Raw genomic sequence first — 19,548 nt, 5'->3', positions numbered from 1 at the left:
TTACTGCATTAAAGATGACTAAAATAAATCATGTCCCTAACACTTCTGTTTCATGTGCAAGGATTTGACATATTTATCATAACAAAAGGAACCAAACACCACAGACAAAGAAGGCAGCAGGGACTACAGGCTGCTGACAGATCCTCACCAATAAAGGACAAGTGTACCAGAACAGTAGTAACACAATCTTTCAGATGCCTGTAGATTGAAACCTGTGGCATCATTCTTGCACAAATCACAGGGAAGAAAACTGGGAAACAGAGGGTAACAGTTGTAACATTCTCTGAAGTGGTTGCAACATGTATTCTCTATTCTTTAGATGACTTAGTCCAAAAAGACTGTTTGCTGTCAAAAAAAGCTCTCAGCTGTGAAAACTATGATTTCTCAGACTCTAGAAGAGTCACCTTCCAAGCTGTCTACTGTATTTAAAGTCTGACAACTCCTGTGGGGGACAGTGTCCCACAATCCTGTTTGTTTCATTATAACCACTCTGAAGCAGACTTTCTGTGAGGAGCCAGATAGCCTTTCTGTAAACAACAGAAAACTGTTAATCTCACTTCCCCAGGAAATGGTGATTGCAACCAACAAATCAAGGAAAAAAAAAAAAAAAAAAAGTCCATTTCTGCTACCATCCTGCAAAATAAATATATAGGAATTTTCATTAAAAATAAATAAGTAGATTTGAAGTTATTTAATAAGTTTAAAGTTTCTTCAAAACTAGACTTCCTCATTATCATTCTCTCTCTTCTGAACTAGAAGAGGTATTTCCTATTCTTCAATGATGAATTTCCTATTGTGAAATACACTGTACTGAGAAATGGGCAACAAAAAGGCCAATCATTAGTACATTTTGATGGACTAAGAGACAGTGAGAAAAGGCATACTGATTGAATGACAGAAGTGCTGCATGCAACTTCATCATGTTGCCAGTTAACAAATCCATCAAGTTGATAATATTAAGTAATAACAATAAAAGGATGACTGCTCACAGATCTCATAGGTATCACAAGATCTTATTACTCCTTTAGTATATATCTCTTGTAAATTCTACTTTTAAATACAGACTGCATAGAAAAGTGTCTTACCATTTTCCTTGGTATTGTAAAGAGAAAATATGGGAACACAAATCTCCCTGCCTGATACATTTAACTTTTGATTCCAATAGGATCTCAGAAGTTAATTTTAGGATAATAATGTTATTTGGATCTAGACAGCTATGGCTTCCAGGGACTCTGGAAGCAGAAAAGCTTCTAGGTTAATAAATTACTCAAAGAAAAGATTCTGTAATTTGTTTACAAGATAATAAGCCTTTGAGTGTTAACATGAATGGCAATCAGATAAATTGATTGACCTATGTGAAAAATGTTCTAATTTTACAGTGCCATACTAAATTAAACAGCAGTGTAATTCAGACAGGAATATGGACTCTGTACAGCATGAATAAATCACTTGTATCTGATCATCAGGGAGCAGCAGGACTGCCCTGTGAGGGGAACAGGCTAGGAGCTGATGGGGACTCCAGTGCAGATTATGCTTTCATGGACAGCTGCCATCCCATGGGGCATGAGAATAGTAGGGGCAGAGCTGGAGGCTGGTCAACAGACCCAGACCCAGACAAGGCAAAGGAACAAACCAAGGAAGGAGCTAATTCAAAACTAAGACAGAAAGCACAGTGCAGAAATGTGCTGTGCGGGACCATGTGCAAAGTTTAGTTTGAGGGTATTACATTCACTGTGCAACCTATCTTTATGTTCCTGTTGCAAGTGAGTCAGAGCAAAGATTTTAATGTGAATATTTTTCAACGATCTTGGGAATCTGGTGAGGTCCCATTGGACTGGAAGCTGGCAAATGTTGTGCCAATTTTCAAGAAGGGTAAGAAAGAAGACCCTAGCAATTACAGGCCTGTCAGTCTCACGTCAGTGCCTGGTAAAATTATGGAGAGGATGATCCTTGAAGTTATTGAAGAGCACCTGGGGGACAATGCAGTCATTGGTCCCAGCCAACATGGGTTCATGAGGGGTAGGTCCTGCCTAACAAAGTTGATTTCCTTTTATGATAAGATCACGCATCTAGTCGATCAAGGGAAACCAGCTGATGTGATCTTTTTGGACTTCAGCAAAGCTTTTGACACGGTTTCCCACAGGCTCCTACTGGACAAAATATCCAGCATACAGCTAAACAAAAACATCATACGATTGGTGAACAATTGGCTGACGGGCAGGGCTCAAAGGATTGTGGTAAATGGGGCCACATCTGGCTGGCGGGTGGTCACTAGTGGGGTCCCTCAAGGCTCCATTTTAGGGCCAGTTCTCTTCAACGTTTTTATAAATGTTTTGGATGTAGGACTAGAAGGTGTTCTGAGCAAATTTGCCGATGACACTAAACTTGGAGGAGTTGTGGACTCGGATGAGGGTGGAAAGGCCTTGCAGAGAGATCTGGACAGATTGGAGAGCTGGGCGATCACCAACCACATGAAGTTTAACAAAAGCAAGTGCCGGGTCCTGCACCTGGGATGGGGCAACCCTGGCTATGCGTACAGACTGGGCGACGAGACGCTGGAGAGCAGCCCCGCAGAGAGGGATCTGGGGGTTGTGGTTGACAGCAAGCTGAATATGAGCCAGCAGTGTGCCCTGGTAGCCAGGAGGGCCAACCGTATCCTGGGGTGCATCCAGCACGGCATTGCTAGTCGGTCGAGGGAAGTGATTGTCCCGCTGTACTCTGCACTGGTGCGGCCTCACCTCGAGTACAGTGTGCAGTTCTGGGCACCACAGTACAAAAAGGACATTAAACTGTTGGAGATTGTCCAGAGGAGGGTGACGAAGATGGTGAAGGGCCTAGAGGGGAAGACATATGAGGAGCGGCTGAAGTCACTGGGCCTGTTCAGCCTGGAGAAGAGGAGGCTGAGGGGGGACCTCATCGCAGTCTACAACTTCCTCGCGAGGGGGAGTGGAGAGGCAGATGACCTATTCTCTGTTATCACCAGTGACAGGACCCATGGGAATGGTGTCAAGCTGAGGCAGGGGAAGTTTAGGCTGGACATCAGGAAGAGGTTCTTCACCGAGAGGGTGATTGCACACTGGAACAGGCTCCCCAGTGAAGTAGCACCAAGCCTGTCTGAATTTAAGAAGCGATTGGACTGTGCACTTAGTCACATGGTCTAAAATTTTGGGTAGACTTGTGTGGTGCCAGGAGTTGGACTTGATGATCCTTGTGGGTCCCTTCCAACTCGGGATATTCTATGATTCTATGATTCTATTTCCCCACTCGTGGAGACCCTGGTGTAAGGTACCTTAATATGCCTCTGCTTCTCATTTTGGTACTTTGTGTGCATGTGTTTGGATGCAGGAAGACTTCGAAATTCTGGCAAGAGAAGTATCAGGTATCTAATGTCAGAACATAGTCTGTGGGCCTCTACACTGTTGATTACACCACAACCTTGAGGGAGGTTTCAGGGAGAATACAGACAAAAAAAGATGCAGCATAGCTGTAAAAAAAATTGGGTGTCATGCAGATTTATCAGTATAGTTGACTGACATAGAATGATAGCCTTGACAAATGTTTTGATTACAAATGTTGTGGATCTAGGAATCTGAAGAGATTGTTTACCTGAGTACTTACATAGATCTGGCTTACAGCGAGTGTAAAATATGTCAGGGAAAAAAAAAATATCCTCAAAGAAATTTACTCTGGAGAGTCAAGAATTCTCTGAACAACTTATTTAAGCTACGAGAAAACCCTATTTTGTGTGCTCCTGTGATCAGAACTGTCATTTACAAGTTACTCTGGAGAAAGTGAATCACATGAATGACAGTATTTGTTTTGTCCAGACACCTGTGATATGGTGGCATTCTAGAAGGAAAAGGGAATGATAAATTAAGAATTTATTCTTCATGTAAATAAAATTTCTTTCTAACCACAAGTAGACCCATTTGGGTGTTATGCTGAGGTTTGAAATAATGCATGTTTTCCAACATTCTTGATTGTCATTTAAGTGATTATTAGTTCTGATTATTGTTATGTGTATAAATGTATGTTCCTTTTTAGAATCCGTATAAATTCTTCTTTTTGGTTATACCCTGTGCAAATGAGTAGCACATGCTAACTATGCATAATGAGAAACTGTATCTTATTTGTTATTCCAGAAAATGGAAGCATTTTTTTTTTCCTGTGTACTAAAAAGGAATAAGTGAATATTTCTGTTCTGGTCCTCTACTATTTTTATGACTTTCCCTGTTTCCTGAGATAGAGATGGTTACAATGTTATAGAAAAAAATATGTTAATATGAATAGTTCTTCTAATGTTTTTATTAACTTTTCAAGATTTCCATTGTCTTTCAAACCACATAGAATTTATTAAAAATAACAGAGAGTTATGTAACTTAACACAAAGTACTATTAATAATGACAATTTCACATTCCAAATGTCTGAAGAAAAAATTTAAATGCTACCATTAAGTCAACTTGGCTTGTAAATGCATCCCAGAGCTTTGGTTTGATTTCAGATGAAGAACATTTTCTTTTTTTTTTTTTTCTTTTTTACTTGGTGCATTCATAATTTTTTTTTCTTTTCTTTGGTGTATTCATAATTGAATTTTTAACAGTTAGGTTATAGAAATTATCTACACCTTTACTTTGGGATATATATTTTAACAAATTAAACTAAAAAGAAGGAAACATTATCAATATGGTATTAAAAACTAAAGTAATAGGTGAAAGATTCAAAGATATTTATGTGATGTCATAGGAAAAGAATACTTTCCAGGAACTGACAATACAGTCAGGTGTTTATGCTAATTGATAAGATTCCATTGAGCCTGCTCTTCTCCAGTTCTTTCAGACATTCCATATATCTCAAGAGCTCCAGTCTGCAAATCATCGTTGTAGCTCTTTGTTGGACTTGCCTCAATATATCCCTGACTGATCTTGTTCTGGGGAGGCCAGAATTGGACCCAGCACTCAAGATGTGTCTCAGCAGGGCTGAGCAGAGGGAAGGATCACTTCCCACTTTAACAAGAACAAGATCTGTATTTACAATTCTGCCTCTTTTAGAGCAGTCTGCAAACTCCACAATGAGAAAGTTAGATTTAACTTATTAAGGTCATCATAAGTAATATTGACCTTCTGACATTGTGTGTGTAGATATAATGCATGTAATTTGAAAGATAATAATAATAATAGCAATAAAAAATCAATCAATGGCTTGAACATAAAAGGATTTTAAAATACTTGTTGCAAGATGATATATTTAATATAGAGTTTGATTTACTAAGGGCCCAGTGAGGTCATAATAAGGCAATGTTGTTTAAAGAACAGATGTACAAAACTCTTAAAAGATGCTGAACAAGTCACTTTACCTATTGAATTTCAATTAATTTCTCTGCAAAATAGGGATTATGAATATAATCATCTCATTTGTAAGCACTTTGGGATCTGCAAGTAAAAAACAAAATACAAATGCAAGTTGTTGCTCTCAACATTAATGACAATTAAGACTCAAGCTCAAGGAAAGTAAATTAGGAGTAGCTGTATTGATTTTAATGGAATTATACTAGTTTGTAGTTATCTGCTCTTTAAAAAAAAAAAAAAAAAAGTAAGATTCTGTGGTAATTGAAAAGTACAAAGAAATAAAATCATCATTAAATAAAAGCAGGCAAATGAAGGCTTTAGAGGTTGCTGGGAACACTCATGCTACAGTGTCTTTCAGTAACACTTTTTTTCTCCCTGCAAAATGTGCTAGAATTAGAAACAGAGCAGAGAATACTGAAGTATAGTGGTCTTCTTTGTATATGTTATTTTAGTTTTTAGTAAACTTATGAGAACATAATAATTACAAGAAGAATACCCAGTGGAAATAAAAAGGAATCAAAATGACCATGAAGATGTAAACTTTTTCCCAGACCTTTCCTTAGGGGAGTTGTGAGCTTTACTGATTTGTATAATATAAGGTAATAAGGTAAATGGGTATATTTACCACAATACTTCTATGCTGTGCTATGTGTTTGATTGTGTGTGTATTAAATAAAAATGACTGAAGAAATAAAACCTTAATAAAATTTAAAGTGTTCAGCATTATTCTAGAAATAATGATGTGAATTTCTTTTCTAGATTTTCATATAACTTTTTTTTTTTAATATATATTAAAATTCGTTCAGTTAGTTCAGTTCTAAAAGGTCGTTCATATAGCATGAGTCTTTTTCACCACAGAAACAAAGTACTATTATAATTCTTTTAACTTCTTTCTTTAGATCTGAGATACATGGATCACAGACAGAAAACTGGCTCGTACATGGCTTATTTATATGGGAAATTTTTGTATCTGGGGTTAAAAGTTTTTGTTATTTATGGGTTTTCTAGTAGATAGTTTCTCAAGTCAAGAAAGTTATTTAATTAAGGTTGAACATTTATAAGCCTCAGATCTGATGAGATTAGGTCTATCTTTGTTAACATACAGCCCCTAACATAATGCCAAGGAGTGTTTTCATGACACTGAGTGGTTAACCTTCAAAAGAAATCTTGCTTCACTTTACTGTTGTTCACAAGTGACATTTACCTTGTGATGTCATGTCTGTAAAGAGATCACCTCCAATTTTCCAGCTATGAAAAGTACAAAAGATCTAAAGTCAGCAACATTTTTTTCCAGGAAATTATCCAGGTTAGCTGACAGTTCAGACCCCAATTTATTGGTTAATTCAGATCATGCTCAACAAAAGCTGCTTGGAAATACAGAAAAGATTAGTAAAAATTATATTCTTTCCCCCACCCTCATAACTATGATCCTACAGATAAAAATTATTTGAACAGTGTACAGGACCTACATGAAAAATAGGGAGAGTGCTCACAATTTCCATGTAAAATGCTTAAATTGTAAATAATTTAGGGAAAAAATTTCCACTACAGCATTCAATAGACATTTTACCATTGAGTTATGCTATCAGGAATTGAGATCTATCTAATTAAAATGGCTGTTTTCTATAACAGACTGTGCCACAAGGCTTTACTAGAAGACATTTAGGTTGAAGTTATATAGAATAAATGAAAAAAATACTTTTCCTATGTGATATTTAAGCATTTCTATTGAGACAAGCAATAAAGTATATCGAGATGTAGATTTTTTTTTTCTTTCCCTTTGAGAAGGGGGGGAAATAAAGCTTTTCCTTTTTTCCTCTCCTCTCCTCTCCTCTCCTCTCCTCTCCTCTCCTCTCCTCTCCTCTCCTCTCCTCTCCTCTCCTCTCCTCTCCTCTCCCTCTTTTTTTTTTTTTTTTTCTCTTTTTAATTTTGCAGGACTTTTCAATAGCCTAACAGTCCATACAGATCTATGAGCAAAGGGCATGAGTCTTATAAACATGTTAAGCAGCGCCACATTAAAGACATGTCTTGAGCTGTAATTACCCATGGTGACTACAAAGCCCTTTCAGGTCAGAGCACTATCTGAACTAACCTTCCAGTGTTACCAGTTCTCTCATAATGGCTGATATGTAGCCTTGGTTCACATTAGAACTCCCTTCTGTTCTTGTTCTGAAATATTCAAACCTGTTGCAAATTTGATTACTAAAACCAGTTCATTTAGACAAAGAAAGTGCAGATCTGTTGCAATCTGTTAGTCTGGTGTTCCTTTTTTATTTATTTATTTATTTATTATTTTTATTTTATTTTATTTTATTTTATTTTTTCACCAGTTTGTTCTAGTACTGAATGTTTCAGAGGAAGACACGCAGAACCCTATCAATGGGCCACATCTTAAAATTCCTGGTAGGCATCAGGGCACTATGTGTTACATTGTTATTTCATAGAGAGTTTATGACAGATACTTAGATTCAAGTGCTTTTTTATTCTTTGGGAACCAATGCCAATGATGGGTTGATCTCACTCAACTTCAAGCTTCTAGTGTTAAGCTCTTCGCCTAAGATCACCTGGTGTCCTGTAAGGAAAAAACAACAACAACAACAACAACAACAAAACAGATTTATATTTACAGAGTGGATGCCAAAACTGCTCTGAACCTTCAGAAAAAAAAAAAAAAAGGAGAAAAAAAAAGAGAGAGAGAGATTTTATGAATGCTGTCACAGCAATCAAGAAATAACTAATAGAAGGATTTTCAGACTATGCCAAGGACCATAGTATCAAGAGAAGTGAGTGGGTGAGAAGAGAGGGAAAATCTTAGGAGAAAATGCTGAAGGTAGTAAGGTTAAAGGTTAAAGATTTTAAGAGGCTGTTATCAATAACGCTGCTTTCTAAAGGAAAGTATTTGAGACTGTGTGTGAAAGAATGGCTGAAAAATGTCAGTCATATATATGGCACTGCGAAAGAAGGGGAGTCAACATCCAAGGGTGATAGCAGGGCTCACTGGACAGTGACCTCACCATTGAGGACAAAGGCTCGCTGCTCCTGAACGAGGCAAACAGAGCAGGTATGGTGATGGTCTGGTGAGCATCAGACAAGTGTCCAGATGGCCAGACAAATGTTAGTGACAAAGCAGTTCTGGCACCTAGCCAGGAAGCCAGGCTAGACAGGAAAGGCGAGGCCCAGCAGAGTAAGGAGGTGAGGCCCAGAACACTTATGCTCTCACAAATTCACTGTTGCCACAGCAGACCAGTTGGTAGATACATAGCTGTGATACGGCAGAAGAGACTTGAACAAAGGGAGCTAAAATGCTGGGAAGAGGGAAGAGGCTGTAGAAGTTTTAGTGTAGCCGGAGTCCCAACAATAGTTTCCAAAAAAAGGCTTGTGTAGCAGAGTCTTACCAATCTTAAAACTGTTGGTGGTAATATCTCACTCTGATGATTATTGTTCTATAATTTAAAAATAAAATAAAATAATAAAAATAAAATATTTCAGCATATGTAGTCATGACTTTTCAGACTACATACGCTGAAATACTTTATTGTCAGTCATGATGAAGCAAGTGTGAATGAGGATAAATCACACTAACACAGTAAAGATCAATCTTTTAGTGCCAGTCTGCAGCTATGTGAAACGACATATGCAAGTCTTCTGCTCTGGAATTAATATAATCATACCTGGGGTATATTTATTCATGAAAGGCATCTACCTTTGAACAAACATCAATTTTTGCTGATACCATGTAGACAGAAAAGTTCATGCTTTGAACTGTGAGATTATCTTTTTCTGTTGCTTCATTTAGGGTAAATGAAGTAGATCCAAAGGGTTAGCTTATCTTTCTCTATATAGAGGATGTTTGAAAGAACAGTGCGTTTACTGCCCATACAAACTTTTTATTTATTTATGTATTTATTTATTTATTTATTAATATGTATATATTAAACAGAAGCCTGAAAAAAAAATCGTCTCTTGATACATCCAAGATTTTAGGTACATATTCTTGAACAACTATCAAATATTTTTGAAAACAGCTGGGGATGTAGTAATACAGTATATCTAGTTCTGTAAAGGTGAAATTGGTGAATTAGGTATTAAAGAATTTTCCAAAGTATAAACATTTTTTTGTTCTCTTAATCAAACAAAATCATTACTTCATCAATGAGTTTAAAATCTAAATCAGCTCACTTCTAAACAGCTTCTACAATAATGTCAGGAACATTTTTCTTCACAGTGTTAAGGTCCATTGATTTTCATCATTTCTATTCATTTCTCTGAATATCTAGACTGGAATATATGCTGTCATTTACCATGTTTCCAAAGTAAGATTTATCGGTGCTTCACTGTGAAAAAGTCCTTTTTGCATACCAAAGTATATCAGGCATAGTAATTCAAGTTATGGTCAATTGAAACAAATTGTGCATTTTAAACAGACTTCTACAAGTGCTGAATTCAAACATAGTCACAAGTTTTCCATATCTTAATTTGCATTTTTTTGTTTCAGGCAATAAAATGATGAAAAGAGAATTCTCCAACAATCTGTAAAATTCTGAAGATATTTAATATTAATCAATAGTATAATCTCTGAGTTACATTTTAAGTAATATTGGCCCTTTATGGGGTTTTTATTACTTTGAAAAATAAAATCATTTTTAGAAAAAGTCACTGCTTCTGACTGTCATTTAGAATACCAGTGACACTGCATCTTCTAACAACTACTAACCAGAAAGCTCGAAGAAGTGAAATAAGCAAAAACAAAATAACAGAAAAATTGAGGTGGAAAGAGGATCCAATCCCACCCCTGCTCAAAGTAGGATCACCTAGGGGGTGACGTCAGGGCCACATCATGATGGGTTATTAATATCTTCAAGAAAGGAGGCTCCACAGACTCTCTGGGCAACCTGTTCCAATGCTTGATCCCCCTGACAGTAAAAATGTTTAGATCAAATTTCTTGTATTTCAGTTTGTGCCTTTTGACTGTTGTCACTGAGGAGACTGTGACTCTTGTCACATCAAGAGGAGTCTAGTTCTTCCTTCTTTTCTCCCCACCATCAGGTATTTATATGAATTGATAAGATGTCCCTGAGGCTGCTCTTCTCCAGGCTGAACAACTCCAGCTCTCAGCCTTTCTGTGTATGTCAGATGCTCCAGTCCCTCTGTGGCTCTTTGCTGGACTTCTCTCATTATGTCCCTGTCTGTCTTGTACTGGGGAGGCCAGAACTGGATCCAGCACTCCAGATGTGTCTCACCAGGGCTGAGCAGAGGGAAAGGCTGACCTCCCTTGGTCTGCTGACAACCATTTGCTTAATACAGCCCCAGATTCTGTTGACCTTTGCTGCACATTGCTGGTTCATATTCAACCTATTGTCCACCAGAACAATGAAGTAAAGCTGTTTTCTATCCAGTCCCTAATGTACTGGTGCATGGGATTATTCCTCCCCAGGGAGGGAATAATTCTCTTCCAGTTCAGGAACCTATCCTGATTGCCTTATTGACAGTGGCCTTGGGATGATATCAGCTAGTTCCCTCATTCCTCAAGGACAATGACCACAAACAGCAGAAAGATTACTGATTTATCAGTAATAAGACATCAGCATAAGAGAGACATCTTTTTTGATTTTGCAACATATTTTAATATGCTAAATTACAGGATCCTGGTTAAGGTTGATCCAAGCAGTGCTTAAGCCATATTGCATTCCTTTTAACAAAATCTGACATAAATCTAAGAAATGCGTGAAAAATGCAGACAGTGCTGTGTATTTTAATGTGAATAAAAACTTGTCTTCATTTGCTGGTGCCATCATTCATGCTGTGTTGAATTCACTGATCATAAAATATCTTCTACAGTAAATTGGTCAAACTTCTTTTAAGACTCTAAACAACAAGGAATCCAAAAAGGGGTTTGCAGATGACACTGAGCTGAGTAATGCAGTTGGTACCAAAGAAGGAAGAGGTGCCATTCAAAGGGACCTGGACAAGCTGGAGAAGTGGGCCCATGTGAACCACATGAGGTTCCACCAGTCCAAGTGCAAGGTACTGCACTTGGGTTAGAGCAATACCGGACATGAGTACAGACTGGGAGAAGAATTCATTAAGAGCAGCCCTGCAGAAAAAGACTTGGGGGTTCTGGTGGACCAAAGACTAGACATGAGTCAGCAGTGTGCACTTGCAGCCCAGAAGGCCAACTGTGTCCTGAGCTGCATCAGAAGACGTGTGACCAGCAGGTTGAGGGAGGTGATTGTCCCCTTCTACTCTGTACTCATGAGGCCCCACCTGGAATACTGCATCCAGGTCTGTGTCCCCCAGTACAAGAAAGATAAGATGTGGGCCTGTTAGAATGAGGAAGAGGGCTACAAAGATGATCAGGGGGCTGGAGCACCTCTCCTATGAAGAAAGGCTGAGAGAGCTGGGGATGTGCAGTGTGAAGAAGAGATGGCTCCACGCAGACCTCATTGTGGCCTTTCAGTACTTAAAAGGGGTCTTATAAAAAGGATGGAGAAGGACTCCTTACTTGGGTAGATAATGATAGGACAAGTGGGAATAGTTTTAAATTAAAAGAGGTTACATTTAGATTAGATATTAGGAGGAAAGTCTTCACCGTAAGGGTACTGAGGCACTGGAACAGGTTTCCAAGAGAGGTTGTGGATGGCCCATATCTGGAGGTGTTCAAGGCCAGGTTGGATGGGGCCTTGACCAACCTGATCTAGTGGGTGGCAGGGGGGTTGGAGTGAGATGATCTTTAAGGTCCCTTCCAACCCAAGTCATTCTATGATTCTATGATTATTCTATACTGCTGAACTGAACGTTATTTACTTTTAATCATTTATCAATTAAACTTTAATCAATTTTATGATTTGAAAACGTTCAATACTAAACATCACTATTGCAGCTCTGTTGAGCTGAAGTCTTGCAAAATTTACTGCTGAATTACATTTGAATGACACAATTCAATGATGTGCTGGTATTTGGCAAAAGTAGATAGTTATACAAGATATCATCAAATATTTATATATTATTACAGTAATCACAAATTCCTTTTTGCAATTGGTGTATGTGTAAAGGTGTTTTTGACATGGTAACCAAGAAATTTCTAAATCTTCTATTAATGTAAATTGAAAGTTTGTCCTCAGAAAACATGAATTTCTACTTCCTCTGCGTACATAACTGTAAAAAAGAATGCAATTTACATTCCAAATTCCTTTTTTTTTTTTTTTGAATGCAGTGCATATAATGTTTAACACAAGTTCTTTACTAGCCTTGAAAAGTCTTGTCTTATATAGTCCAAGGAAAAGAAACGAAGCGTTGTTTATTATGATGAACAGTACCAGAATCTACATTTTACAAGGAACGTAAATTATTTTATTATTATTTTTAAAATAGCGTTTACTTGGTTTTATAATTATGAAGAAAAGCTAAAACAAACAAAAATAGATACATACATAAATAAATAGATAAATAAATAATCTCTCCATAAGACAACTTTTGCCAAAACTCAAGAGACTTGATATCTATAGAGGAAAAGGATCTGGGGGTGCTAATTGATACACTTGGTTTTAGTTATAATACAGCACAAAAGTCAGATTCAGTGATGATATCACTTCCACACAGTTCTTGCCTATCACAGATCTTTGGGAAGCGGGGACCAAAATGCTTACTTGTGAAAACTGAAGTTCATTTGACAAAAAATTGAAATGTCAGAATCAACTTGTTTTCTTTCCTCTTGGTTAAGAATGAATCAAAAGTCATCTTGATATAAAAGCTGTAAAATACACTGTGAAATTCTCTGTGAAAACAGTATGAATATTTTGGATAACCATGTGACAGGATTATCAGATCTCTTCAATGCATGTGAAAAGTATGCACATGTTTAAGAAGAGGGAAACAAACAAACAAAACCCCTGGCTGGCAGGAAGCAGTTTCTGAAAGTCAAATTTAATTGTTCTGTGTAGGTTAAGCTGGTAGCATTCTGTAGTGGGTTTACATGGCAAGGTTTTAGTAGCAGGGAGATGCAGGGGTGGCTTCTGTGAGAAGAATCCAGAAGCTGCCCCGTGTTAGATAAGAGCCAGTTTCAGTGGGCTCCAAAGGGACCCACCACTGCCCAGAGCTGAGCCAGTAAGTGATGTTGTTTGCACCTCTGTGAGAGCATATTTAAGGGGAAAAAAAAAAAAAAAAAGCTGTACAACAGCAGCTGGGAAAGTGAGGAGTGAGAAAACAGCCTTGCAGACACCAAGGTCAGTGCAGAAGGAAGGCAAGAGTTGCTCCAGGTGCTGGAGCTGAAGTTCCCCTTGGCCTGTGGAGAGGACCATGGTGAAGCAGGCTGACCCCCTGCAGCCCATGGGTCCCATGGTAGAGAAGGCTTCCACACTGCAGCCCATGGAAGAGACCACAGTGGAGCAGGTGGATCTGGTCTGAAGGAGGCTGTGGCCTGTGGAGAACCCCTGCTTGAGCAGATTCCAGGCCAGACCTGGAGAGGAGCCCACGCAGGAGCAGGTGACCTGGCAGGAGTTGCTGCCTGTGGGGGACCCAGGTTGGAACAGTTTGCTCCTGACAGATGGACCACATGGTACAGACCGATGTTGGAGCAGTTCTTGAAGAGCTGCTGTCTGTGGGAAGCCTGTGGAATCAGTTTGGGAAGGACGGCATCCCGTGGGAGGGACCCCACGTAGGAGCAGGGGAAGAGAGTGACCGAGAAGGAGCGGTGGAGACGAAGTGTTAGGGACTGACTGCAACCCCCATTCCCTCATTCGGTTGCACCACTTGGGGAGAAGAGGTGGAAGAGGGTGGGTGGGGGAAGGGTGTTTTTTGGTTTCTTTCCATTGTTTCTAACTTCTCTATCTTGTTAGTAATAGGCAATAAATTTTACTACTTTCCCTCCTCTGAGTCCATTTTGCCCATGACAATAATTAAGTGATCTCTCTGTCCTTCTCTCAACCCTTGAACCCTTTTCATTCTATTTTCTCCCCCTTTCCCTTTTGAGGAGGGGGAGTGAGAGTGTGGTGGAGCTCAGCTGCCTACCTGAGTAAAACCACTGCAAATTCACAACAAAATCACACCTTCTTAAAAACGAAATAAGGAAGAACTGTGAATTATACACAATATATGTCCTCTAAATCATAGGAAACATTTAGGTTCTTGATACAGCTGCAGTGCTGAGTAAACTACCTGAAAGGCTGAAAGTACTATACTTTCAGGGCTCTAATCAGGATTCAACTCTTAAGGAAGGAGAGAGCCAGGAAACCTGACAGCTTCAGCTGGAATGCATATGCTTTTGCCATACTTTTCAGGGCCAGACGCCCCAGTTAGGGAACCTACATAAACTGCTACTGCTGCTTCATGAAATTGTCTGTCCTATTATTTTCACTTCTTGTCCTTGCTATAGTCAAAACCAACCAACCAAACAAACAAAAACACCACCACCACCACCAACAACAAAGAAACATACATTCAAAGCTTAGGAAAGAAGTTGTAGAAGCTGAAGGATATGTGGAGGTGAGTTTGGGAAAGCTTTAAAACATTACAAAAAGCACATTTGGATGAACACAAAACCCAGTGAATCCAAATCCTACTCTTATTCTACTAGATTTTCTAAGCTGTATGGATTCTTTGGATACCTTGGGCAGGGCATATCAACAGCTTTGAGTAAATTAGCTACTGGATTTACAACTTGCTGGTGCAGGAGTTTTCTACCAGATACCCTAAGAATCAGTCTATCACTGATTTTCTTATTTCCACATATAGTTTTTTAGATTTGTAAAGTTAATTTTGATTTTTATGCTGTATGTTTCTTTATAATAAGAAATTATGGTCCAATTTATTGATGGTCAATAAGCAGTTTAAGAAATGTAGAAGTAAAGATGTATAAAGCTGTAGACGTGAACAATTAAAACAGATGGAGTCATTTTATTTAAATATAGGTATTTTCACAGTTTAAGCTACTATTATTTACAAACTTATTGAGTCATTAGACCAATACAAGTAAAACTCTACAGCTATAAATGTTTATAGCTTCACCTTTCTGTTTCACTAAACATTGCTACTAAGTGTAGCCCCATTAATAAGTATCAAATGAGGGCGTCACCTGTTTTAAGTTTTGCTGGAATAGTGTTTTGTGAAAAGTTGATGACTAGGTATTGATTTCATTATTTTTCAATAATTATGATGGTCTTAGAAGGAAAAATGGATTTCACATCAAGGTCAAATTCTACATCTTGTGGACTACTAAAAAGGCCCTTGTAGCATTTTTTTGAAATATGGTATATGAGAATTTTACTGAATGTCATGCTGAAATCTGAATAGATTTAAAGCTTTCAGCACACTATGATATTTGAACTCTTCATAAAGGCTGATAGTTCAAGATATTTGAACATTAATGCTCAGGCAAATCAAGAATAGACTAGAGAAAAAGTAGAAGTGGTCTCAACATATGTCTGAGAAATTTCTTGCCCTTTCAGACTCAGAGGTATATTACAGACTAGTAGGCAAGACTGAAACTTCAATGATCTTTCATGGCTTGAGAGAGAAACATACATCCAAATGCATTTTATCATTTCTGTGGAATATGAGGGTTTTCACCTTAAGAAGTAAAGACGAAAAGAACTGGAATACTGGAAAAGAACTATTCTCTAGAGAAGAGAAGGCTAAGAGGTGACCTCATTGCTCTACAACTTCTTGAGGAGGGAAAGTGGAGAGGGAGGTACTGATCTCTTCTCTCTGATAACCGATGACAGGATGTTCAGGAATGGCACAAAGCTGTGCCAGGGGATGTTCAAACTAGATATAAGGAATAATTCTTTACTGTGAGGGTGGTCCAACACTGTAGCAGTCTTCTTAGCAGGGTGGTTGATGCCCCATGCACGTCAGTGTTCAAAAGACATTTGGACAATGCCCTCAGTAATATGCTTTAACTTTTGGTTAGCCCTGAATAAATCAGGCATTTGGACTAGATGATCTTTGAAGGTCCATTCCAATTGAACTGTTGTATTCCATTCCATTCCATTCCATTCCATTCCATTCCAATCCATTTTAAACATTTCGGTAAGATGCCCCAAAAAGTAAAAATCATTGTTATTTCTCCCTTAAAGCAATCTTTTCAAGTTCTGATTATTTCTTAAGCCATTTTTTTTCTTCCTTTCCCTTTATATTGTGGTTCTATTATCTCTTTTGACACTGACCAGAGGAAGGTTACCACTGTTATTTTGCCAGTTGACATGTCAAGATCCAGTAAAGCTATTTCACAATTAAAAAACTGCTAAATGTTTGTATGTTTGATGAGAACAGAAGAACAACTATACAATTAAACTTTCTAGGCTGATATCTCATCTCAAACAGCTGTCAATATTCAGGGAAAGAACACAGCTGGGCAAGCCTGTATCAGTGTCTACCCATCATCCCATCATTCAGGGGTAGGAGGGCTTGGGTGGGGTGGGGTGGGGAGCTCCTGAAGTCAAACTAATGGACAACCTGAATAGCCAGTTGTGTCTGTGTATTCGATAATTCTTGATGAACATTTCTTCTACCAATTTGTTTGGCTGAAGTCATTTAAACTATAGTTTAATTTCACTAAATAGAGAATTATGTCATAAAAAGACACTGGAATACACAATATATGTGTCCTCCTTTCCACACAAGACTAATACATACATTTGTATGCACTTGTTTTCAGATTCTCAGCTGGCATAAGGCAATGCAATTCTAGTGACATCAGTAGTTTAAAACCTCACATTTTAATGAGAAATTTATGTACTGTAGATCTTGCTCTATAGTATTACACATAATTGTTTTGTGTGTGTGTTTGTGTTTTTCTTCCTGTTTTGGAAGATCTATTTTAAATGCCTACCATTTAGTTAAAATATCTTCATATAGTCTAGTTGTCTTGTACTCTTGAATATTTCAGAGACATTTGTAATGATCAGCATTTTGCATTTCAACAATTTTGTTTCACTTCATCCTCAAGTGATTCTTTCAGTCAAACACAGAAACAGACAGCTTGGAACTGTAGAGAAAGCCAGGATGTTTATGATACCTTAAGTATTTTCTGAAGCTTATTTTGACCTAGATCTATCTGAGAAAACTCTTATTTGGATATCTTTCTTTGTATATCATTCTGCTGTAAAGTTTTGGATGATCAGATAGAGGAGTTTCAGAGTACCAGCAAAAACTTCAGCTACTTTTTTTTTTTTTGACTGAATATGTAATATTGAAGAATACTTAAGAAAATTCTGCACCATGAAATAGAAGTTTGCTTATGTACAAAAAATATAACATATTAATGTCAATTTAATAGAAATAGATGCTTCACAGATTTAATATGATGAATGTTGACCAATGTTTTTTACAGTAATGACAGGACTTTTTCATAGCATTATATATATAATGTATAATATATATAGTATCATATATTTAATATAATTAATGCAGCAGTACAGCTACCAGACAAATAGATCATGTGTCACTTTTCCTCTGTTGCTGAAAATATCAGTAAAATTTGAAAAGCAAAACATTATTAAATAGCAAAGAGTAAGTATGACGAGCTGAGAGTCAGCGATCAAAAGAGGTAACACACTTAAGACACGTTTATACAGAGAATATTTCTCACTCACTGGTATTAATAATATTTAAAACAAGATCAGTTGTGTTACTGAAGTCCAGTATAGCTTTCTCTGGTCAAATGGAGAGCAGAAAAACTGCCATCAAGACAAGACAAAAATACACTCTCTTATCAAGCCCATCTTATGATATGTTCAAATATATTACACTTACATCAGACCAATTTGTTGGTTGATCTTCTAGTAGCTGACAATCACGCTCATTGTTTGTTTATTTATTTATTTATTTATTTATTTATTTATTTCTGTACCTAATGAATGTATGGGGGAGGCTTACCTTAACATTTTCTCTTAACAAAACGTTTGAACAAATATAGTTCCATCATGATTTGAGGAAAAATAATTCCTTTATCCAGTTGATTTGGCTTCCTATCAAAAGTTGTTTTTACACTCATATTTTGATTCAGGAATAATAAATACAATTATCTAAGAAAGATTTGGTAGATTTACATTTCATACTGAAATTGGAAAGACGCCTGGGAAGCTAGATCTTCTTATAACTACCTATGGCCCACCTCCCAGAATAACAAAGGAAACTTTTCCATACAGATCATTCTTTCTTTCATTAAGCTTGAATTTCTTTTCTTAATTAAAAGGCCGACACAAATATTTAGAGTGCATGATCCTCACTTACAAGGTTTCCTATACATTCTACTGACAATGTATATGATGTTTAAACCTTTCTAAAACTCAGTCTGAAGACATGAATAAAATGTATGTACTTAAATAAGAATCACACTTTGCATGCTTTAACTTTTGCAAACTCTGAAATCATCCCCCCCATCCCCCCCCCCCCCCTTTTTTTTTTTGTTCCCTGTGAAATGGTGATATTTGGTTCTGTTCCTATTCATGGTATTCAGCTTTGAGGCGGTTTTTATGTCTTTTTCCAGCTGTATTATTCTAAAAATAAGATACCCAGTAAGTAAAGCTAGAAAGGTTTTTCATGAAAACATTAAAAATACAAAGGTAGTTTGGCTCAGAGGAGTGGAAAATTATATAGGTTCAAGTGGCTTTCAGCTTTTAGACCTATAGCTTATTTCTATATTTTTTAATACTGACAACATATTCATTTCATTGAATGATGACATCCTTTTGAAAAAGTGATAAGAAGAGTCATGGAACATTTGAGTAAGCTGTTCTGATTTGTGGTTGCAGCTCCAGATGCCTGCAGTGTAACTGCCAAGCAGAATTACTATATCTGCTGTTTATTACACTCCAAATGATTGACCTATGTAGAATCCTCCTTACCTTGAGCCCAACAAACTGCTGACATAGTTCTAATTTCAAGTAAAACAGTGACTTTGGAGCCAGCTCAATGCTGTTAGTCAAACTTGCATCAAATATATTCCCTACTTCCATTAGCACTGTCACTTGAAAGTAACTGACTGGAACATAAAATAATTGTATTTTCTTGCTTTCTCTGCAGATTGTCCAATCACCCTCCCCCCAATAGATCAATGATGGGGTAAATTTGCATGCACAGACCCAAAGCTATTTAAGACCATAGAACAAAATATATTTTTGTCTGAAGAACATTAATAAATAACATTTGAGATTTCACTTTTCATTTAAAATGGTTTCAGAATAACTGATTAGACCATATTAT

Source organism: Cygnus atratus, chromosome 3 (genome assembly GCF_013377495.2).
Source record: "Cygnus atratus isolate AKBS03 ecotype Queensland, Australia chromosome 3, CAtr_DNAZoo_HiC_assembly, whole genome shotgun sequence".
Classification (NCBI taxonomy): Eukaryota; Metazoa; Chordata; class Aves; order Anseriformes; family Anatidae; genus Cygnus; species Cygnus atratus.
The sequence above is the reverse complement of the archived record's forward strand: the minus strand, read 5'-3'. Positions refer to the sequence as shown.